Consider the following 23,126-nt stretch of genomic DNA (forward strand, 5'->3'; position numbering starts at 1 on the left):
ATTTCTGGTTTCAGTTTCTTTCTTCTTTTTTTTTTTTCCTTGTCAAATATTTGTTTTGTTTTGTTTTGATTTTTTAAGTTGTTTCTGTTTAGAAGTGAATATGCTAAGCCAAGAATCACTGAACTCCAATATGCCATTGTTTTAAAGCTATTTTTTTACACTTTAGTTCACATCAGAAAATCTCTGTATTTGCTCTGTAAATTCTGAAGTGGGTAGATTTGTCCTGTCTGAATTTAAAGACTGATTCCATTGAACTGGGTATGTTTGAGGAGTTTAAAAATCAAATCTGTGAATTTTAGGGGTAATAAAGATACAGAGATTGCCTTGTTAAGATCTTTGGGGTCAAATAATTGGTATTTGGAACAAGCCTTGAGTATTTGGTACTTTTTCCAAGGAAGGTCGGTACTGAGAAGGGAACGTCCTTATTAATACATTCCCCAACTTTCCCATGCCATTTTGATCTAGGATTTTCAAAAGCAGTAAAAAATGGCTTGCTTTTATTCTTGATTGAAATGGATATTTGCAGGTTCATTCCTGATCTTGCTGAATTAGGCAAGTGTGATACCCACTCGTCATCCTAGAACTTCATCTTCATGCCAGCTTTCCCATATTTTTAGAGCATAAGGGGAAAGGCTAGGATTTTTAGCATTGACCTCATGTCCTGGTTTCAGCTGGGATGTAGTTAACTGTCTTCCTAGTAGCTGGCACAGTGCTATGTTTTGAGTTCAGTATGTGAAGAATGTTGATAACACACTGATGTTTTCAGTTGTTGCTCAGTAGTGTTTAGTCTAAAGTCAGGGATTTTTCAGCTTCTCATGCCCAGCCAGCAAGAAAGCTGGAGGGGCACAAGAAGTTGGCACAGGACACAGCCAGGGCAGCTCAGCTGACCCAAACTGGCCAATGGGGTATTCCATACGAGGTGACGTCATGCCTAGTATATAAACTGGGAGGAGTGGGGGCGGGGGATCACCGCTGGGGGACTAACTGGGTGTCAGTCGGCAGGTGGTGAGCAGTTGCACTGCGCATCATTTGTACCTTCCAATCCTTTTATTATTGCTGTTGTCATTTTATTAGTGTTATCATTATCATTATTAGTTTCTTCTTTTCTGTTCTATTAAACCGTTCTTATCTTAACCCACGAGTTTTACTTCTTTTCCTGATTTTCCCCCCCATCCCACTGGGTGGGGGGAGAGTGAGTGAGTGGCTGCGTGGTGCTTAGTTACTGGCTGGGGTTAAACCACGACATCTTATTAGGGCCAAAATGTAATAATTAGGCTTCTGGATGTTTCTTGACACTGGAATGTCTCTGGACTAAGAAAATTCTTCCTCCTTCTCTTCTCCTTTTCTAGTAAATTGCACATCTATATTAATGAGGGTGATGCATGGGCATGACTATATTGTTAAGCTTATAAACTGGACAAGCAAATTAGATTTGCTTCTTCCCCATTATGTTCTCTTAAGCATTAAATGTATGAGATGAAAAATAGAGATATTGGCTATAACAGCAGGAATCTAAAACTTTGTGTTTCTTGGATAACCTCCAGAAAGACTTGGTTTATATTGATACAGTTTGGGAAATCATGACTAGCATCTTCATATGCTTGTCTTAAACTCTTTTTACCATGGTTGGGGATATCTTTTCTAGACCTAGTTCCTGCAGCTGAGATATAAGCACACTTCTGTTTACATTCTTTGTGTATGTGTTTCTAGGACTGTGTGGTTAAATATAATTGTCTAATACTTTTTGCAAGTGCTAGTTTCATTTAATAGGTTTATTTAAAAGGCAATAATAATAAAGAGGAAAGTCAGAAAAGCAAATACAATGAGCCTGTTATCCAAAGCATGTCAGAAAATGGAGAGCAGAGAGGGAGCATGGGAAAGCAGTGGGAGAAAATGGGTTTTCTTTGAAATTTTTCAATACACTCTCTACAACAAAGATTTGAACAAGCAGGCTTCACTGAAACTGATCCATGCATGTTGCTGTTATATGGGGGCTGTTTCTGCCAATATAACTGAAAACATTTATTAGCAATGGCATTGAAGTAGATGGCAGATCAAGCCATGGACATTCAAATACAGCAGAAGACTTGTCTCTTTCTCAGCAGGTGAAAGATGGGGAATAGAGGCAAAAGAAAGATCCATAAGATACCAGCATATACAATATGCTTACTGCATTACTGACCATGAAATGCACTCCAAGTGTAACTTCTAATTGATGGTGCTAAAAATAAGGCCATATTGTTCTTCTGTTTGTAAATACACACAAATCAACTTATGTTTGTGCTTCTTCTGTGCATTTATTACCAGCAAACCAGCTATTTGCAGTTGTCAAGGTACAACCAAGTCTTCAGAATGAAACTAAGGAGAAATAACTAGTGACTGCTGTCCTGCTTATTCAAGGAGTGTATTCCACATGAAATAAAAGTATATAGTGAGGCTGTTGCAGGATTGTATAAGCTCAGTAGGGTATATGTTGCACACACTGCTTTATTCCCCTTCTTTAGCTTCTGTGACTTAGGTACCACATAAGAATGAATATTGGGTTGATGAGATGTCCAAAAAATGCCTATTTTATACGATGCTTTTATTTAACTGACTTCTAATTTCTGAAATATAATGGCTGATAGTCACTAATTATGAAGAGAAAGCTATGTTCCTTTTTCAGTTACGATGTGTTTTTTGGTGTTCAGTTCACTGGAAGCGTTATCAAATGTTAAGATGCATATTTTCTTGTCAAGATGTAGCTCTTGCCTAAAAGAGAAACTTTAAAATAGAATTAATAACACTTTATTTTTTATTTTTTGGATAAATTTTATATACACTGGTAGAAAATACATTTCCAGTTTTTATTTCATTGACAACACATTGCTCATACAAATGTCACTGTATAGACTACTGTGGATTTACTCCTGCCTTATCTGAGTGTGAGTAATATGTGAATCAGCTCTGACAATTCTAGTTTACAGGTATAATTTTTCCTTCAATTTTTCTTTCCAAATAAAGGGCAAGTGAGATTTAATTTCACGTTTGAGAACATTTGAAATAGCCAAACAGCAATGAATAGGCAACAGTGAAGGAATTACCTTTTAAATTATAGTAACAGGCTGCAAAAGTGACCTTGTAAAATGTCACCTACATGTTCCACATTATTTATTTCTCATCAGAGATTTTGTACCAGAAGGTTTCTGCTCATAAGGCAAACAAGATTTGTGTTAGAGCAAGATCAATCTGCTCTACCTTGAAATCTCATGGTATACAGTACTATAGAAAGAACTACAGTGGTTGTTTTTTTGTTTGTGTTTTTAATCAAAAGCTGAGTAAATATAACAGTGATTAATCTCTGTTGTAAGTATTATTATATTTTAACATTTGGTATCTGAGGTGCAAGGAGGATATATAAAAAAGATTTGTAAGTGTGTTGAAGTGAAACAAGATGTGTTCTACTGCATCTACCCTAAATGCTACTTTTAGACCAAATTCATAAATGACAAGAGCAAGTGTTTCAGTTAAACTAGTACCTTCAAGAATACTCAGTTATTTTTATATACCAGGCTCATGGGTTTATTTCCATATAATGTCTATCTTTAAATGATTTCAGAGACTGTCACAAAACCTCATAACATTAAGAAAAATATCAGCATGGCATCTCCATGACAGCCTTAGAGTGAATATTTTTTAATATAACGGCTGACACATTTTATATGGAGCTCATGGTAAACCAGTGGCATACCTGGTGAGTTCTGTATGGGCAGAAAACTGCCTGACTGAGGATTTCATTACTGTTTGGGAAACACAGCTCAGCATCCTAGTATACTCCTATACTTTCAGCACTATATTCTGTTGCTACTTTTGTACAACTTTTTATGAGGTAGATTAGTATATTTTGTAGTACTGTCAACGTGCTAATAGCTTCCATCATTGTATTTTGTCTTTCAGACTCAACTTTTGAAGAATATATATGTATTTATTTATTTTGATACTTAAAAGGCAATCACTAATATCCCAGGCATATATCAACAATACTTTTCCTTTTTCTTTTTTTTTTTCCCTCCAGCTGTGGCTGGTTATGGGACAACCATTTCTGATCACTGGGATGTCAGCTTTGACAACAGTAACCAAGAATATCCACTTACCAACCTAATACATTTACAGGCACAGCTCTACAGATGATAGTTTGAGACCCAAGAAGCAGTTGTAATATAGCCTTTTTTCTTAGAACAGCTAATCAGTGCAAGTAAAGAGCCATTCTGGCATACCTTTTCTGGTAAAGAGTTAGTTTAGGCATCACTGGACAGAACCATGGCTCTCAATGCAGATAGTCTCTAAAGAAATTTTTCTGCAAACTGAACTACTCTCTGTCACTCTCAACTATGAAGAATGAAAGTATATTTTAGTGGACTGCTTCTTTGCCACAGCCACTGCACAGAGCTGCATTTTGTGATCACAGCTTCCCTTGGGCAATTTGCTTAGCTTGCAACAAGCTTCTGATCATGACATTAGAAAATTCAAGGTTTGTTTTCTTCGCTAAGCATAAAGGCGTAGCTGTTAAAGATCTGTTTTTTTTCTTGTCATACAGATGCTCCTTTTACGTCAAATCGTACTTGACTTCAGAATGACTATAGCAATCCTTCAAGAACCAAAGCACTGCCAAATAGTCTCAAGCATGCAGGACACTAAATCATGTTGTACAGGAGCAACATTCAGCAGTACAAATATCAGCTCTAGGTGGTCTTGTCAGGCTCCTTTTTTTTGGAAATGATTCAATTTTATCTATACTTTCTACTTTTACCTGAAACTTTCCTCTGTCTTACGATTTTTTTAAGATAAAGTGAAAGGTGTCCATATCATCAAGAGAGTTCAACATACCAAGAAAAAGGCAAGGAGCCCACTTACAATCTATGGCAGATTGCTGCATATTTCACAAAGAGTACCTGAATGGCAAGTGCCCATCAATTGCTTACAATTGCAGTAGAATCCCAGTTCTCTTAAAACACAGGCAACACGCTGAAAAATCAGTATGTACACCAGTGAGCAAAATAGTATGTGAAGTTTTATTTTAGCCTTTGATTTAATGTGAGCTTTGGACCCATACTGATGAGCCATGTATCTTAATATATTTCTATTTATTGTCTTCTTTGAGATGTCGAAGCTCTTCATGAACAGTTACTGAATGTAAAACAGATAAATAGATATATTCTAAGTGTATGTTCCAAATTTGTATCTATAGGGGAAGAACAAGCTGGGAGGTTTGACATAAATGCAGCTTTCAAATTATTCTGGTTCCAATTTTAATCTTTGTCAGTAATGCAACAAGAAACAATTCTGGTACATTCCCTGCACCTCTTTAAAGAAAAAGAGGGGGGACACACAGACATGTATTTTAAGATATTTTTTTTCCAGCTGTATAGTTAAGATGAGTGCCTATTGGGAAACATAACTGGGAAAAAAAGTCTTTCTACGTAGCTGGAATTAAAGTTCCTTTTGACTGGAAGTGTCCAAAAGCAGAAGGATCTGATTATCACGGAGCATGCATTAGCTAGAATCCTGAAAAACACATTACAAACTTGGCCAGCCGCTGGTTTGGGGTTACCGTTTAGTTTATTACAAGTGAAAATAGTTCTTCTGCTGGGGAGAGATGCAGCTTAGGCAAGGCTGACACATCCTGATGTGATGGTCGAACAGTAAGTTTTTCTAGCCCTGACTGTTGTGGTTGAACCAGCGTAAGAGTGACCAAGCCCAGTTAATCTGACAGATCTGAGGAGACAGGACCATCTATTGTGCTATTGAGCTCATACTGAGGGATGGATTGTGATGAAAACTTCGTGACAGTACTCTTTTTCACTTGGCTTAATTGCAGCAAGGCCAATATGTCAGACCACAGAATAAACAACATAAAACCCAAAACTGCTGAAAGTTGCCTCCCTTATTAGGAAAATAAAAGGCCTTTACAACAGTATCATCATTTTTCTTAAAGTCCTACATAGTATGGATGCTCTCTATGGCTTATCTAGCTGATTGCTCACCTCTTCTCTGTCTTCCTTACACACACAAATACTTGTGTGTGTGAGAAAATGAAGAGATAAATGAAATAAAGAGGAAAAATTCACATTCCAAAAATTACTGGATTTTTCTTCCAGCTGTATAGTTAAGATGAGTGCATACTGGGAAACATAATAAGGGAAAAAAGTCTTTCCACATAGCTGGAATTGGGGGGTTTTTGTACATTGGTATAATCTGTGAAATAGATGTATTGACTTAAAGGTATAATGGTTTTGCTTTTTTTTTTTTTTTTTTAAATATTGGATGTAACAGAGATTTATCACTCATTTTAAAATTTGAAAGCTGAGGCTTTGGAACAATGGACATGTCCGTTTGTTCATCCCTTGCTGGTTCTTTAAATCTATGCTTCAGAAGAGAGCATAAGCAGGAGCTGCACAGGGCTTGTTCTGGTGTTTTGTATTAGGCTGAATTTCACCACAGGAGATTTTTATCAGTGCAACAAAACGAAGGGAGGAAAAAAAAAGGTGTTATGGAGGAGAGGGGAAGAACCTTACCTAGCCACTATTAGTCTACAGTCATGCTGTCATATGTCAGATAGATAGAAAAGGTGATTATAAACCTACCTTTTAGCATTTTGAAGTAAGTAGGAGAAAATTCGCCAACATTTTTACAAAAGAGTTATCATCTTGATTGAAATCAGCTAACTACAAGTTAGTAATGTTAAATTCCAGGGGGTTGTTTAGTTTTGTTTTTAATCAATCCGTGTTAGATAATGGCCTCATTATACTAGGTTAATCAGTTAGATTTTACTATCTGCCACCCCAGGTCCTTTTTTTTAATGACACTTCCAGATGGAGGTACCTTTTCCTGCACAATCCATTGCTTCCTATTGCCAACAGGAGAGGGTCCTTCCTTCCCCCATCCTCTGAGCTAGGTCCTGCATCCTCCCTCACTCCTGCTCTGGTGCTCGTTAGAGCCTTCTGGACCAATTCAGTTCAGTAAGCCAACAAAAGTTATCTTTTCTTTTCCTCCTGAGTTTATTACCAGAACTGATGCAAGGTGCAAATGATGAGGAGTATGTGCTTGGAAAAAAGGTCAGATAAGGGAGCAGGAGAGCCCCTTCTCAGCAGCAGTTATATTGGCTCAACTTTTCTCGTGAAACCACATCCACAAACAGGGAAACAAATCTCCCCCCGCTTTTGTAAGTGTCGACGCCTTGCATCACATCACACAAAGGGCTAGTCCCATCATACTTAACAAGAGTGTGTCCCCTGTAAAAAAGTAAGGGACATTTTGGACTAGCACCAATCAAAGGCCAGTCATGCATTCAAGGATTTTATTCTTACAAATCATTAGTGGTTTTGTTGTTCATGACAATAGACACTTGACTATTCTTGAAGTGTGAATGGAAAAAAATTATCTAACTCCCAAAAAACTTCATGTGAAACACAGAACCACTAGCAACTTCTCTTCCAAGAGTCAGAAGGAACAAGGAAAAAGGTCTGAAGATTTGCCACATAAGCAGCACTTTCCTTACAGTGGATATTCAACTTCCATGAGTGCAAACTTAAAGTCAGTAGAATTAAATGGTAAGCAGTGCACAAGCTCTGATGTCAGAGCAACATGTTGGATCAGCGAAAAAAGTGTAAGTGGGCTATTAATTTTAATTTAAAATATATTTGCAGTCGCAACATCGTCAAACTTCTAGAATAGAGAAGGGAAACTGCTGAGAAGTAAAAAATACAAAATAATATAGGAGATTAACTGCCAAGCATTAGCTTGATATCATTAGAGGGGATAAAACTACAGGTTGGGATTTGCAGATTTACCTTACTGAAGAAGGTGGGTTAAATAAGATGTTTTATTTAATCCACCATATCCAGTTTTACAAACTGTACTATGTAATTCCAAAATTCCTGCTTCCTTTTCCTCCCATACTAGAACTGTGATCAGAAAATAAATGGGAGAAGATAAACTTGTAGCACAACTCTGCTAATCCTTAGGAATTGTGACTTTTTTACGTATCTTTTGGGCAGGAATCCAGATCAAACTGAGAACATAAGGTTATAGTTAGCAGTCTCTTAAGTCAGCCCTCCAGGAAAGAAACCATCCCACGCTGCTGTTGTCCTCTGAGTTATTGGTAGGACCTACCGAGGTCATCAGCCTTGGGGTAGGAAGAGAGGAATAAGACAGGAGAAAAGGGCCACCTATCCCAAAATGGAATTCGCCTTTCAGTTGAGCAGTTGTGCTGCTGTCTAGCAGGAGGGAAGCAAGGCTGCTGTGAGTGGAAAAGAAAGGAGAGCATTTCCTTCAGATCTAGGGATAATAATGGGTAAAGAAAACCTTTTTTTTCCATCCTGGTGCAAAGAATCAGTCCCTTACTATCTCAGAAGAACATTTTCCTGCTTTTCTGAGGCTGCGCCAGCACTTTGCAGCTGACAGTGGGCTATCAAGTTTCGATAAGAAAAAGAATGAAAGGAACAGAGACTGGTGGGAGATGAGGGTGGGGGTGTGGTTGCACCCAGATATATTGTTCATCCCAAGCTCCAAAAAGCTCTCTGTAGTGCTGGGAGGAGGTGAATGTGAATTATAGTTTACTGTTTTTTTTCTAAAAAAACTCAGCAGGCAAAGAAAGAAACAGAATAATTTCTTGGCGTACGTGTTGACTATATATATTTTATTGAATATTTTGCATAACAATAATAACTTTAGGATTTAGCTGAAATGTAAGAGATAAGTATCTTATTGTTTTGAATACTCTAAAAACATACAGTAAGAGATAGTGCTTTCTTCACAGAGCTATGAACTTAAACAGAGGGGATGTACAAAGGAAATGCAATTCCTATTTTAAAGGCAGGGCATGAGACATGGTGAATTAATTAATTTGCTCATGGTCACTCAGAAAGTCAGTGGCAGGGCTTAGAAAGAAAATTAACTCTCCTTTCAGGTTCTGGTTCCCTTTTAAGAAGTGTATTTTTTTTTTTTTTATTTATTTAAAGCTGTATTAAAAGATAACTATCACTAGAAAGGTATAATATAAGGAAAGGTTTGGGAAGTGACCTAGGTAGATTAATATTAATGGCTTTGCTGAAGAACCGAAGTGCCAAGAGTGTCAGAATGCTTATTATTATAGAAATATCTTACACTATTAAGTCTTTCTTTTTAAACCTTAGCTATTATTAAAAAAAATGAATACAGGGAACTCTGCTAAACGTAGAAGCACAGATGCATGCCAGGCCAAAATCTGCTTCCATTAACTATCAGCCACATGCCAGTGTCTCCTTGTTCATCAGAATGACATCACAGAGATAGGAAGTGAACAAGTTCAATCACTTGCACATCATTAGTTCAGTAATAGTTTTCTTTAAAGGTGCCTTTAAGAAGCTCTTAATTTAATGTCATAGCAAGCACTATCCATCAATGTGTCCCTGATCACATGAAAAATCGGGTTTCTTGCATACAGTGCACCAAACAAAAGGCAGTCCAGATTTCACATTTAAAAATGAGTAGTGTGACAGCAGTAATCATTATCTCATCCACATTGATCTGTGTGCTGGCAAAGACTTCCTATTAAGTCCTGAAGAGAGGCTGGCAGCTTCTATGGCTATGAAGCTCCCTGAGAGTGGGGCAATGAAGTAAGCTAAAAACTTGTTTTAAAAAATTAAATGGTCTCTCGAAACCCTGTAGGGTTTTGTTGCTTGCTCAGGACAGAAAGTGTATTATGCTAGAGATTTGTGTGCGTCCTTATACTGCACAGAGAGATGACGATAGCATAGAAATAGAGGCCATAACGAATTCAAAACACTACTGATCCAATTATTAATATTTTTATCTTCAGACCAGATATGAACTATATATCTGCACAGTACATCACTAATGAAATGCAGCCTCCTCTGGGATGGAAGCTCTTAGTTAGCTGATAGGCACAGCACGCTGCCAGAAAGAAAGGGGAGAGAAAATGTAGTTTTAGTACATCATGGAAAGCCCCTGCTGCTAAGGAAAGTGCAATGGCATCTTTAGGAGCCAAGCCACTCTCAAAGTAGGGTAAATTGGGAGTAGCTATCAGAAATTCAATGGAATAATGATAGTGGTGAGAGAAAATAATCAGGCAACTACGTCCATCAAGAGCAGACAAGGCCTCCTCTCCTCTTCTGCCCACTGCCATTTCCTACTCTCAGTTTTCATTTGCTAACAACAACAAAGAGTCCTTTCCAGACTGCGAGGTTATTGTATGTCTACATCAAGCAATGGAACAGAATGCAAAGATGCTTAATCCAAGTAAAGATCAAAATTGCTAAATTCCCATAAAATACAATGCAGACTTGCTAGTTTGGATCTGGAAGAAACATCATCATGCTGTGAATCAGTGCTGTGAACAAGTTAAAAAGCACTGAGCCTGGGAGAGGCTTACTAGTTTGATTGCAGCACATGCTTACTTACTGTACTGCACCTGGACTCAAGCTGGCTCAGATTTACCTGGTTTATGGGTCTTAGTATCATCTTCCCTTTACTCTTGGTTTCAGCATTGCAATAGGGAGACTAAGCTTGCACCTGCCTGCATTAATCTGTTTGTGACTAAATGTGTCTTTAAACAGTACTCCCTGTATTCACTCTCAAAGCTAGTGCCAAGTACTGCTTTGAAATTAAGTGAGAACACCAGGAATTCCTAATTTAATTAAGAAACTAGTGGACTCTGGATCTGGTGGGAAAAAGCAGTCATGTTTAGTTTGGGAAAAAAACCACCAAAACTTGGAAATCTTAATTTCTTGATGAGCCTACATTTATTTTAAAAACAAATAAATATAATGGCACAGAAAACCTAGTAGTTTTTAGATAGATTTTTTGTTGTTGATAATGAAGGGAAATGGCCAGTTCAGCTATTCTAATGAATGACTTTTGGTTTGATTTTTCATTGATTTTTTTTTTGATTTGTTGAATATGTATAGCCATAAGAAAGTGCAGCAAACAGTATATTTATGCATGTTTCCCATAGATGATGCTAACTACCAGCTCTCTAAGTCTCTTGAGTAACAACATTTTGTTCAAATTCTAGTGAAATGCTATGTTCTTTTTGAATGCAAGGGCAAGCTGGGGATATCTGGGGGGGGGGCAGGTTAAAGAATGTACAGAGTTTCTTTTTCTTAATGATTTCTGAAAACCTATACCGTTCATAAAATAAGAAAAACCTGTGAAATTTTTTCTTGATAATCTGGTAGGATTGTATAGCTGCAAAATATAAAGATCTTCATTATATTCCCTAGTATGGATGAGATATTTTCACCAGTAAGTGTGTCTTAGTTATTAGATGCTGCAATGGCGTCAGTACTCTCATGATAACTGAAATGAAAATTTCTTCTGTGTTGATTTTATTAGGGGTGCCGAATCCAGGAGCCCATTCCAGGTGAGGCTGCAATCACACAAACAAAAACAGCACCACTGGCCTCATCCTGTTCCCCTCTCTGGCTGATCAGGACGAAGGTCCACTAGTGGGAAATACACATATATGCCTATATACATATGTACAGTGTGGATCCCTCCAGCAGCTGGGCTTAGACATTCAGCCCTCCCATGAGCTCCCCCTGGATCCGAATCTCCCTGGTTGCTGGCACCTGGATATGCGAGCCCCTAGGGCCACAGTCCCACTCACAGGCACAGGCACCAGATTTCCCCGGTGGCTGGTCCTGGATCAGTTGCCTCAACCCTAGAGAGGGAGGGAGAGAGAGGTGCACACACATGCACACATACACAGAGGTCTCACACCTAGAGATCCCCAGACCCCACGGTCTCTCTGGGGAGGAACAGGGGACTGGGACTCCCCAAGTCCCCCAATATCCAGCTCCTCCTGTGCTCTTGCCCTTAGAGACACACTTGGCCACCAAACAGAATCTCAGAATCATAGAATGGTTGAAGCTAGAAGGGACCTCTGGAGGTCATCTGGTCCAACTCTCCTGCTCAGGCAGGGCCATCTAGAGCCCGTTGCCCAGGACCATGTCCAGATGACTTCTGAATATCTCCAAGGATGGAGACTCCACAGCTTCTATGGGCAACATGTGCCAGTGCTCAGTCACCCTCACAGTGAAAAAGTGATTCCTGATGTTGAGATGTCAGCTCCTGTGTTTCAGTTTGTGTCTATTACCTCTGGTCCTGTTACTGGGTACCACTGAAAAAAGTCTGGTTCCATCCTCTTTGCACCCTCCCTTCAGGTATTTGTATACATTCATAAGCTTCCCATGAGCCTTCTCCAGGCTGAGCGTTCCTAGCTCTCTCAGACTTTCCTCATAGGAGACATGCTTCAGTCCATCATCCTGGTGGCTCTTCACTGGACTCTGCAGTATGTGCATGTCTCTCTTGTCTTGGGGAGCCCTAAACTGAACACAGTACTACAGGTGTCATCTCAACAGTGTTGAGTAGAGGGGAAGGATCCCCTCCCTCACCGTGCTGGTAATACCTTGCCCAATGCAGCCCAGGATGCCATTTGCCTTCTTGGCTGCAAGGGCACATTGCTGGTTCATGATAAACTTAGTGTTCACCAGTGGCCTCCCAGGCCATCTCTTCATCTTCTTGGCCTTGTTGAACATCATGAGGTTCACATGGGCCCACCTCTCAAGCCTGCCATGGTCCCTCTGGATGGCATCCCTTCCCTCCAGCGTGTCAACTGCACAACACAGCTTGGTCTCATCAGTAAACTTGCTGAGGGTGCACTCAACCCCACTGTCCGTGTTGCCAACAAAGATGTTAAATAGCACTGGTCCCAATACCAGCCCCTGAGGAACACCACTCGTCACTGGTTTCCACCTGGACATCGAGCCGTTGACTGCAACTCTCTTGAGTGCAACCATGCAGCCAACTCCTTATTCATCAAGTGGTCCATTGTCAAATCCATATCTCTCCAATTTAGAGACAAGGATGTTGTATGGGATAGTGTCAAATGCTTTGCACAGGCCAGTCAGTCTCACCTCTGTGCCTGACAAGATCATGGAGCAGATCCTCCTGGAAACTATGCTAAAGCACATGGAAAATAAGGAGGTGATTGGTGACAGTCAACATGGCTTCACTAAGGGCAAATCATGCCTGACAAATTTGGTGGCCTTTGATGATGGGGTTACAGTGTTAGTGGATAAGGGAAGAGCAACTAATGCCATCTACCTTAGAAAGATGACATTTTACAATATGATACGCAAGCTTTGACTACATGTCCATCATTCTATTGTAGAAGGAAGCAATGGGAGATATATAACACCTCAAAGTCTCGGTCTCAGTGAAGGGTTTTCCTTTACTGAATTCAATGACGTTTTGCAGTGTTACAGCTACTGAGTTTCTAATCAGGAGTAGTTATGAATTTTTATGTGATGTTTTTCTCTGGACAAAATTGATTTATGTAAACTGAAACAGAAAAGGATCAATTGACAAAACTCATGTTGTGCTTTGTCTTAGAGAAATTATCAAACCATTATATTTTTACATTTCAAACTAAGAAATTATTTTACCTGAGCTCAGCGTCTTGAGAATTTTTAGCTAATTATTGTAGAATAAAAAGAATTAATACTGAAATTAAGATCTAGAAGTTGTTTGAATGATCTAATGTATTAATTTTTCTAGATTATCTAGATTTTTACTTTCTACCCTTACAGAAAATTTGAAGCTCAAAAGAATTCCCAAACATGGAAAACACACGTTATGCTCAGCTACTGATTAATGGCAATCCTGGAGGGAATATAGAATGTTAAAAGCAAAGCATAGGAGAGTTAGAATATAATATTTTTTCAGTTCTTATGAATTCATAAATAGAGACATATATCAAATTCAAGTCAGCCAAAGTCAACAGAAAGACTCTAATTAACATTAATATGCTTTGGATCAGATCCTAGCTCCTTAGAAGACGATGTTGATAAAATAGGCCTAAGATGGCAATATGTTATCTTCTGAAGCTTCATGTTATTTATGAGGACAAGAAACATGTTTTTTCAGATTTTGATTAAGTTTCTTCTTTACTTTCTGAGCTTCCAAAACCAAAGATAATAAATTAAAAGATGATATGTTTTTAAAAATACCGGTGAAGCCAATCTTAATAAAGATTAATGAAAAGCTTTTCTTCTTGTAGACCAAGTCTTGGATATTTTAACCTGTTGAAGTTTAGAATTGTTTTTGGATGTGCATAGATTTCTCAATGGAACTATGTAGTTTATTGTACTTGTAGGACCACAAATGAGTCTTTTTTAGCTAGATATGGGGAAAATGCAATGGGGAGTTCTCTTTTCAGATGTAATATGTTTCAAATTTTCACTTCTCATTTATACATTTATTTCTCTTTAAAGTAGATATGAACTAAAGTATCATAACTTGTGTTAAATTATCCTGAGACAATAATGATTTGCTTCAAAAACGAACCCAATCCCCCTCTCCCTCACTTCTCCACAAATTCCTAATAATCCTGTTACATTGCCCTTGTACTTCAAAGAGCATGAAATTTCACAATGTTGAGTGCAAAATCACAGTTGGTTTAGCTGACCCTTAGTCTGAGGTTTCTTTATTTGCCTTAGATAGATAGAGTAATTATTTGTAGAGCAACATGTGCATCATAGAAACCATATATATTAGTCCCTTGTAGACCGGTATATGCCCAGTCAAAGGATGCACTTCTAGATCTGGTTTTAAATGCAAATTCCATTATATGAACATAAAATATGTGCCCTAACAATTTCATACTGAAGGACATTTTGTTACTCATTTTAACTTCTCAAATAATTTCAAAATGGTCAATGAAAAGATAGATTTCAATCAGTAAAGATGTCAGTATAGAGCTCTTATTAAACAAGTCATCTCTATAGGCAAAGAGGATTTAATTTTCTGTTAACATATGAAAAAAAAATAAATTAGAATCATAGAATCATAAAATGGTTTGGGTTAGAAGGGACCTTTAAAGGTCTCACCTAGTCCAACACGCCCTGCAGTGAGCAGGGTCACCTTCCACTAGACCATGTTGCTCAGAGCCCCATCCAACCTGATCTTGAATGTTTCCAGGGATGGGGCATCTACCACCTCTCTGGGCAACCTGTTCCAGTGTTTCACCACCCTCATCGTAAAAATTTTCTTCCTGATATCTAGTCTAAATCTGCCCTCTTCTAGTTTAAAAACATGACCCCTTGTCCTACTGCAACAGGCCCTAGTAAAGAGTTTGTCCCCATCTTTCTTGTACGCCCCATTTAAGCCTTGAAAGGCCACAATAAGGTCTCCCCAGAGCCTTCTCTTCATGCCGAACAAGCCCAACTCTCTCAGCCTTTCCTCGTAGGAGAGGTGTTCCAGCCCACTTGTCATTTTTGTGGCCTTCTTCTGGACCTGCTCCCACAGGTCCATGTCTTTCTTGTACTGAGGACTCCAGAGCTGGACACAGTACTCCAGGTGGGGTCCCACCAGAGCAGAGTAGAGGGGCAGAATCCCCTCCCTCGACCTGCTGGCCATGCTTCTTTTGATGCAGCCCAGGATACGGTTGGCTTTCTGGGCTGCGAGTGCACGTCGCCGGCTCATGTCCAGCTTTCCATCCACCAGTGCTCCCAAGTCCTTCTCAGGGCTGCTCTCAATACCTTCATCCCGCAGCCTGTATTGATCCTGAGCCTTGCCCTGACCCAGGTGCAGGACCTTGCACTTGGCCTTGTTGAACCTCATGAGGTTCACGTGGGCCCACTTCTGGAGCTTGTCCAGGTCCCTCTGGATGGCATCCCATCCCTCAGGCGTGTCAACCACACCACTCAGCTTGGTGTCATCTGCAAATTTGCTCAGGGTGCATTTGATCCCACTGTCATTGGTGAAGATATTAAACAGTACTGGTCCCAATACGGACCCCTGAGGGACAACACTCATCACTGATCTCCATCTGGACATTGAGCCATTGACCACTACCCTCTGGATGTGACCATCTAGCCAGTTCCTTATCCACTGAACAGTCCATCCATCAAATCCATATCTGTCCAACCCTACACAAGTGGGCAACACCTGTCCCTGCTTCCAGTGCCTGTGTATTTCCTTATTGCCCTTCAGTTTGACTAGCAGGTCTCAACTCGTCCTTGCTGGTCTCTTGCCTCCCTTTCCTGATTTCTTACACATGGAAAGTGTCCTTAAAGATCTGCCAGCTCTGTTCTGCTCCCTTGTCCCTGAGGGCAATTTCCCAGGGGGTCCCATCGACTAATTCCTTAAACAGCTGGAAGTTTGCTTTCCTAAAATTCAGGGTCCTGGCTTTACTCTTCACCTGACCCATATCCCTCGGGACGGCGAACTCCACCAGTGCACGAATTAGAATAATTAAAAGTTAATTCAAGATATGCAGTAAAAAAATGCCCTACATTTATATTACATTTACATGCAATTTTATTCCTAAAATTGTGACTTCTTTAAAAAGTGGTAAAAATAAGACTATTTGTGAAGGTCTTAGTTGAACAGTGGTTAAAGTTAATGTCTATATATTATGCGGCACGTGGTGCTTGATATTGCAGTGTTACAGCCTTATTCTTTGTTCTACACAACTCTATAATCACATGATAGCTAAATAAAAATTCCAACTGAGAATGTATGGCATCATACAGTACATGGATCTGTTGCTCTGGGTAGAAGTAGAGTTTAAACAAGGAACTGTATGAATTCCTCTCTTACAATATGAATAGTACCTAAATGCAAGATCAGTTTATAATAGCAATGTTCAGAAATACAAGAGTGTACCATTTGCTGTCTTATCAGATATTCTATCTGTCTGAAATTATCTGCAAAGTAGACAGTATCGTAAAGACAGTCTAGTCTCTTCCCTGATAAAGAAGCTGCATTGTGGTTATACGAGAGTGGCCATAATCTTCCTAATTAGTCCCATGTTCTCTGGCTTTTCTTTCTTTATAATTTTTTTTTTTTTTTTTGTGTCAAACAGAAATCAGAGTAATCCTACTGAAATCAAGGTAGCCACTGTTTTACTTTGAGAACACTCCAGATATTCCACATGGAGGAAGGGACGTATGAGTTTCCCTATGCAAAACATAGTGTATCAGTACCTCCCTTCTGAAAATACGTGTACGTTAGTGGCTGGCTAACAAAGGTATTTAGCCATGTATCTCCAGTTACAACCTTCTGTGCTGAACTCCTCCACTATTAATGCACAGTAAGTTGTATCAGGTACCAGTACAACTGTGTTTCCCAAGTTTAAAAAAAAACAAAAAAAAACCAAGCTGTGGGTTGACCATGCAAAAAAGTTATTTTGAAAGACTATATATATGCAAGGCTATGAAATGGCAAATTTTCAGTTGCTTATTACAGTGTTTTCTCCCCATCTTCCAAGATGATCAACTTGAAATGCTCATTCTACCTTTTTTTCCAAATAACTTTATTTCATTCATATCACAGTAACGACAGAATTCAAGTTTCTAGCACAACGGTATAGCTAGCATTTTCTAAGTCTCTGTTTTACATGGAAAAAAACCCTCTGCCTTTGAATCTTTTGGAAAGGAACTTATCTTTATTAAAAAACAAAACAAAACACAAACAAGCAAAAAAGCATCGCTAACTTGAATTGCATATATCTAGCCCACTGAATTTAATCCTTTAGTAATGATTATTTTTTAGTATATGTTTAGGAGGGGCCCTGCTGAATACGTTACAGTGGCACACTCATTCTGACTCAGTTTTGAGCATCTTTCTTCTTTGTTGCAAGTACAGCTTAGCCAAGAGATGCATCAGTTCTACTGGCAGAAAAAAAGTTCCTTCAAAGTTCAAATAAATTGTGTTTGAGCCTGTGCATTAGTATGGTCCTGAGCACATGGCACTCTGGAAGCAAAACCCATGAGTATAAATGACATCTGTTAGAATTGCCCACCTGTTTGCATGAAAATCACGGGCAGAAAAAATTGCCTGCCAGTAATTTCCAGCTCCTTTGTCAATGTTTTCCTCTGAGATGGTCCTTAATTCCAACTGAAGTTTTATTAGTGTTTATTTCAATCCAAGAAACTTCTGTTCATTTGTAGACGGAGATCTGAAGGGTTTAAATACTCTCCAGGCTCCCTGCCAGCAGATAACTGTGGGTGGAAAAGGTAGATCGACTCAAAAAGTAAACTGTTTCAGCCTACTGAGAGAGATGCTTGGAGCTTGATAATAAAGACAGCAGGATTATATCCTGCCTTTTCTTCAGGGATGGAGTATTGCAGTTTCCTGTTGATTAATTCTCTAAATCTTTTGCTTTCATGTTCAGTCTTGCCACAGTCTTTGCTAGCTTCTCCACTGTTCTTTTGAGTGGGAAGTTTGATTCCCAGAAGCAACAAGGTTGGTTTTCATACTGATGAAGAAAAGTATGAAATTCTCATTGTACAAAAATGTAGAATTTGAGATCTTTGTTTTGTGAGCAAGTTCAGGGTCACCTCCTACAGCACATGTTTATATTCTCTGGTATAAGCCCTGCAGAAGAATAAAAAAACTGCCCAGAGAAAGGATATTGAGGTGAAGAGTCCTTACATTCTCAATGTTCAGTAGAAAAATCTCTATGAGGCAGCAACGGTATTTGATTTTCATGGAGAAATTTTCTTCTTATCCAAAGAGAAATCATTTCAAAACTGCAGAGTTCATAGAGGATTTCAATAGAATTAATTTTGGCTCAGTAAATTAAAAATTCACAGTACTCTCCACCCCTCAGGGTGATTTTTAAGAAAATGTTAAAGTATAAATAATGATCTTATCCTGAACTTATTGTATTTGTTCTGGAAAGGTCACCTGAATAAATTTAAGTATCCAATCAATAGCTTTGTTAATATGCCAGTAGATATGAAAATGAATGTTAGCTATAATAGTAATTTGCTTATTCATCCAAAATGATTTGATTTTCGTTTCTGGACCATTTCATATGCTTTCTCACCATTTCATGTTGCATTGTCATTCTGCTGTAGATGGAAGGTAGTCCTCATGACTGTGGTTCAATTCATTTATATGGAATGCAATTAAAGAGATTTTTCTTTGTTCCAACTTACTTCAGGCTCAGGACCTGGTGAAATATGCAGCGTGATTTACAGCAACCTTTTGCTATACTGGGGGAAATGTAGTCTGCATTTCTAGATAGCCTGAAGGGCTGCCTCCTGGAGAACAATTACCCTGAGACTGCACACAGATTCCAGAACACAACACTGAATGACATTGCTCTGTGCAATAAACTTATTTGCTGCTAATTAGGAATATAAACAATAGAAAAATCAAACTTTCAAGAAATTATCAAAGTACTAAATTCCATCAGAATATCGAAGAGTTCATTTCTGATTTGTTTTCCTGGTTGAAATATTTCAAGCTTCTAGATTTATCAATACATTAAATATATGCATAACATTATCAACATTTCATTTTATGTTGTATTGATACATCATACAAAATGAAGAGTATTTTATTTCTGGTTTGGAATCAGGGAAACAAAGATTTTTTTTTTGCACAAATGAGACAAAACATTTTTTCAATAAACAAAAAACACATTTTTTTCTACTTTAATCTCATCAGATCTAAGTTCAATAGTGATAATAAAACAAGTGCAAAATAAGCATACAAATGCACATGGGCTATTATACTTTTACTGTCTTCTATTCAAAGACATTTGCTTTCCAGTTATGAATAACAATATTTCAAAAATACAACATGGAAAGCTAAATCACTTTATCAGTAACTGTACATTTATTTTTTATTATTTCAGGAAATGTGTATTACAGGTGTGAATTTGTGTAGGCTGAGTTTTACTTCAAATGAAAAGAGCTTGCTGCCAAGCAACTTTTCACTTTTTGATTATTCAGAGTGTGAAAATTCTCACTTTATGGAAGTTCGTCAGTCAGGAAACTGCTCAGAATAAAATAGTAAAGGTTATTGTCTGATGTCGTGGGAAAATGAAAAAAAAAAGGTATTTGTTTCTTATTACATAACATATATAAGAAGGGATACTTTGAAACTACATTAATATCTGTAAGGTAATAGATGATCTTTGAACAAACGGTGCTGTAGAAAGCAATATATTACTTGTATATATATATATATAAGCATTAAAAGATGAGCAGAAGCTAGGAGAGTTGAACTTGCAGTGTTTCCTTTAAATAATCCTCAAAAATCAGGAAATAATGCATTAAAATGTTTCTGACTTCCTAAATCTGTTGTTCCTAGTTATCAGTACAGGCAAATATTCATCAGATTGTGAGAGAATTATTTCTGTAGAATTCTGTTAGTGCCTTTTTCCTCTGCCTGGTCAACTTTGGAGCAATATCATTAGTTGGGAACCAAAATGAATGCTGATAGAACTACTAAAAAAAATACCAGTTTATGAAATGATGTTCCGCATCTTCCATTCGTCATTCCTTTTTTTTCTATTTAATATTCTGTGCAGCCTAGTCTTACAGAATAAGATGGGAAATCAAATATAACATTATTCTCATTTCACATTTGCCAGCTATATGAGAATGCCTTTCACTGATAGATATGAAGGATGACCTACCCTAGGTACGTAAGTAAAAAACAGTTCAGGCGTGCTATACATACATGTATATAAAACCAAACACATTTTCTGCAAAGTCAAATGTAAACTTTAAACTTCTCCATGTTCTCAAAAATGGCAGGCACAGGCCATAAATGGTTAGGTCAGCATATTATAGCATTACATTGATATGATGTGTATTATAACCCACACTGGGTAAAGCGATTCAGATTGTGATTGCTAGGAATTTTGGAGTAATTTATTTAGAGAGAAAGTTGCAATATTTGTATCTACATCTGAGTTTGTAGTCTAATCAAGATCATGGGTGGTCACTTCTGAATTTTTTGTTTCCCTCCCCTCTGATCAGAATATTTAAAATAAAGGTGTCAGATAGTTTCCTGTTACAAAAGCAAGAGTGTTTGTATGCTTGAAAACAAAACTGAATATTTTGTGGAGATTTTATATTTCTGTGCTACCAGTGTAGAAATTTCTTTTTTTGTTTGTGAGAAATTTTTTGAGCAATAATATTTATTATGTATCAGGAATATAAATGGAACGAACTAGAAACAGTCTTCAGACTGAAAAGAGCAGTGTTTTTCTCTCACATAACTTAATATCCTGTGTATTACTTGTAAGTGTGGAAGTGTTGTCCTTCCACACGGGCTTCGTATTTTAAGGTGAAGGTACTTAGAAATTACACACACTTGTGAAGAGTAATGAAGGTACATGCCAAAAACACCATTCTGAAGAAGGGGAAAAAATTACATCAAAAAGTCACCATGTGCCTATATCCAGGAACAAGGCTTTGTGTTTGCTGGTAGATTTCTACTTGGTCTTTAAATAAAATTGCTTGTAAACTTTACAGTACTTTAGAAGATTTTCTTTGTGATATAGGTACTTTGATATGGCTAGTGCAAGGTCTAACTGTTCTTGTAGGTTGTACTGCCTCCTTTTCTATCCCCCTAAACTCAACTTACATCACATGGGATAAAGAAATACTCTTTTTTCCTTATTTCTTTGCTAGAGGAGGCCATTCTTTTGAAGATTATTTCTAAAACTGTGCCAGTCTATGTTGAATTTCAATGCTACTGTAGGTAGTTTGAATCCAGCTTTCCTGGATGCATAGAGAGGGAATTACAGACTCGTAAACAACTGGCAGGGTGATTTTTGTAATATATATCAGAGTGTCTGGAGTAGTGCATACAGCAGAACAGCAAAGAGTTCTTTTGCCTGTACTGTACAGGTGCTATGGAAGGCTGTGAGCAGGTGAGAGAGGGACCCAGCCAGCTCCATTGGGCAGAACTGGCAGAATACCAATAACTTTAACCATAAAGGCTAGGGTCAGTTGCTTTCCACCCTTATTTTCCCAAGATTAGTACCAAATAGAAGTCCAAGATGATGCTGGTTGAAGAACTGAGTTCTAACAGTTGATGACATTGAATGTAGATGGCTGTATACTACAACAGTTTTAATTTGTATTGTGTATGTCTGGAATATGTTGCCCAGAGAGGTGGTAGATGCCCCATCCCTGGAAACATTGAAGGTCAGGTTGGACGGGGCTCTGAGCAACCTGATCTAGTTGAAGATGTCCCTGCTCATTGCAGGGGGATTGGACTAGATGACCTTTAAAGGTCCCTTCCAACCCAAACTATTCTATGATTCCATATCCACTATCCCGACTCTTACTATCAATATTCTTTAAGTACAACACTAGGTCATATTCTCCCATTATTTGCACACAAGCACAAAATCAGAAGTTATTGCAGAAAGGTAAGTAAAGGTATATCATTGAAGATCTTATCCTTAGAACAAGCAACTGCAATGAATTGCATCTTTTCCCTGTTCTGGTGGTTTTGCACTTCCTCAGCAACACAGAATATGCTGGACCCAGCCAGCCAAAGCAGGAATCTAAAGGGAAACTGGTGGAATAGTTCTCCTGCATCCTATCCTACTAGTTTAGTTTCTCACAGCCATACCATTGTCCAAAGAGAAGTTCTGCAGAGAAAACAGAATGATACTGAGTTGCAACAGTCCTTGGATGGCATAGAAAGCTCACAGAAAAACAATGGGTAAAGATTTGCTTTACACGTTAATGGTGAGTAATTTTAGTAGGTTTCTTTATCTTTTAGGAGCAGAAGAAATACCCTTTTTAAAGTGTGGAGTCTGACTCTGGAAATCACATGACTCTCAGGCTGAGGTTAAGAAGTGTCCTATACTTTGTTATTTCTTAAGTCTTTTAGGCTGGGGGGGTGGGTCATGTTTAATGCCACTTAATTCCTTTTCATCTAAGTTTTTGTTTATGGAATATAGTTCATATGTCTACAGAACTGTGTAATTAGTCAGAGACTCAGTAAAGAGCCTTTTGAAAAAATGGTCCTTAGCCTTTCACTTTCATGAGCACCAAAATTCAATCAAAAACTATTTTTAAAGTGAGTAAAAGCTACAGTGGCAAATCTATTAAAATATGTTTAATCATTAACTTCTTTGATTTAACATCTGTCTAAAACATAACATCAAAACTTGAATAATTTATCATGTAATTGCATAAAAGCTCAAGTAATGTAAGGCATTAATTAAAAATGTATATGAAATTCAGAAGAAGAAAGCTGAGGAGGAACTATTTGATTACTCACTCGGTAGGATGGCTATAGTTACTTTGAAACAGTAA

This window comes from Haliaeetus leucocephalus, unplaced genomic scaffold (assembly GCF_000737465.1).
Source record: "Haliaeetus leucocephalus isolate CR32 unplaced genomic scaffold, Haliaeetus_leucocephalus-4.0 Scaffold328, whole genome shotgun sequence".
Taxonomy (NCBI): domain Eukaryota; kingdom Metazoa; phylum Chordata; class Aves; order Accipitriformes; family Accipitridae; genus Haliaeetus; species Haliaeetus leucocephalus.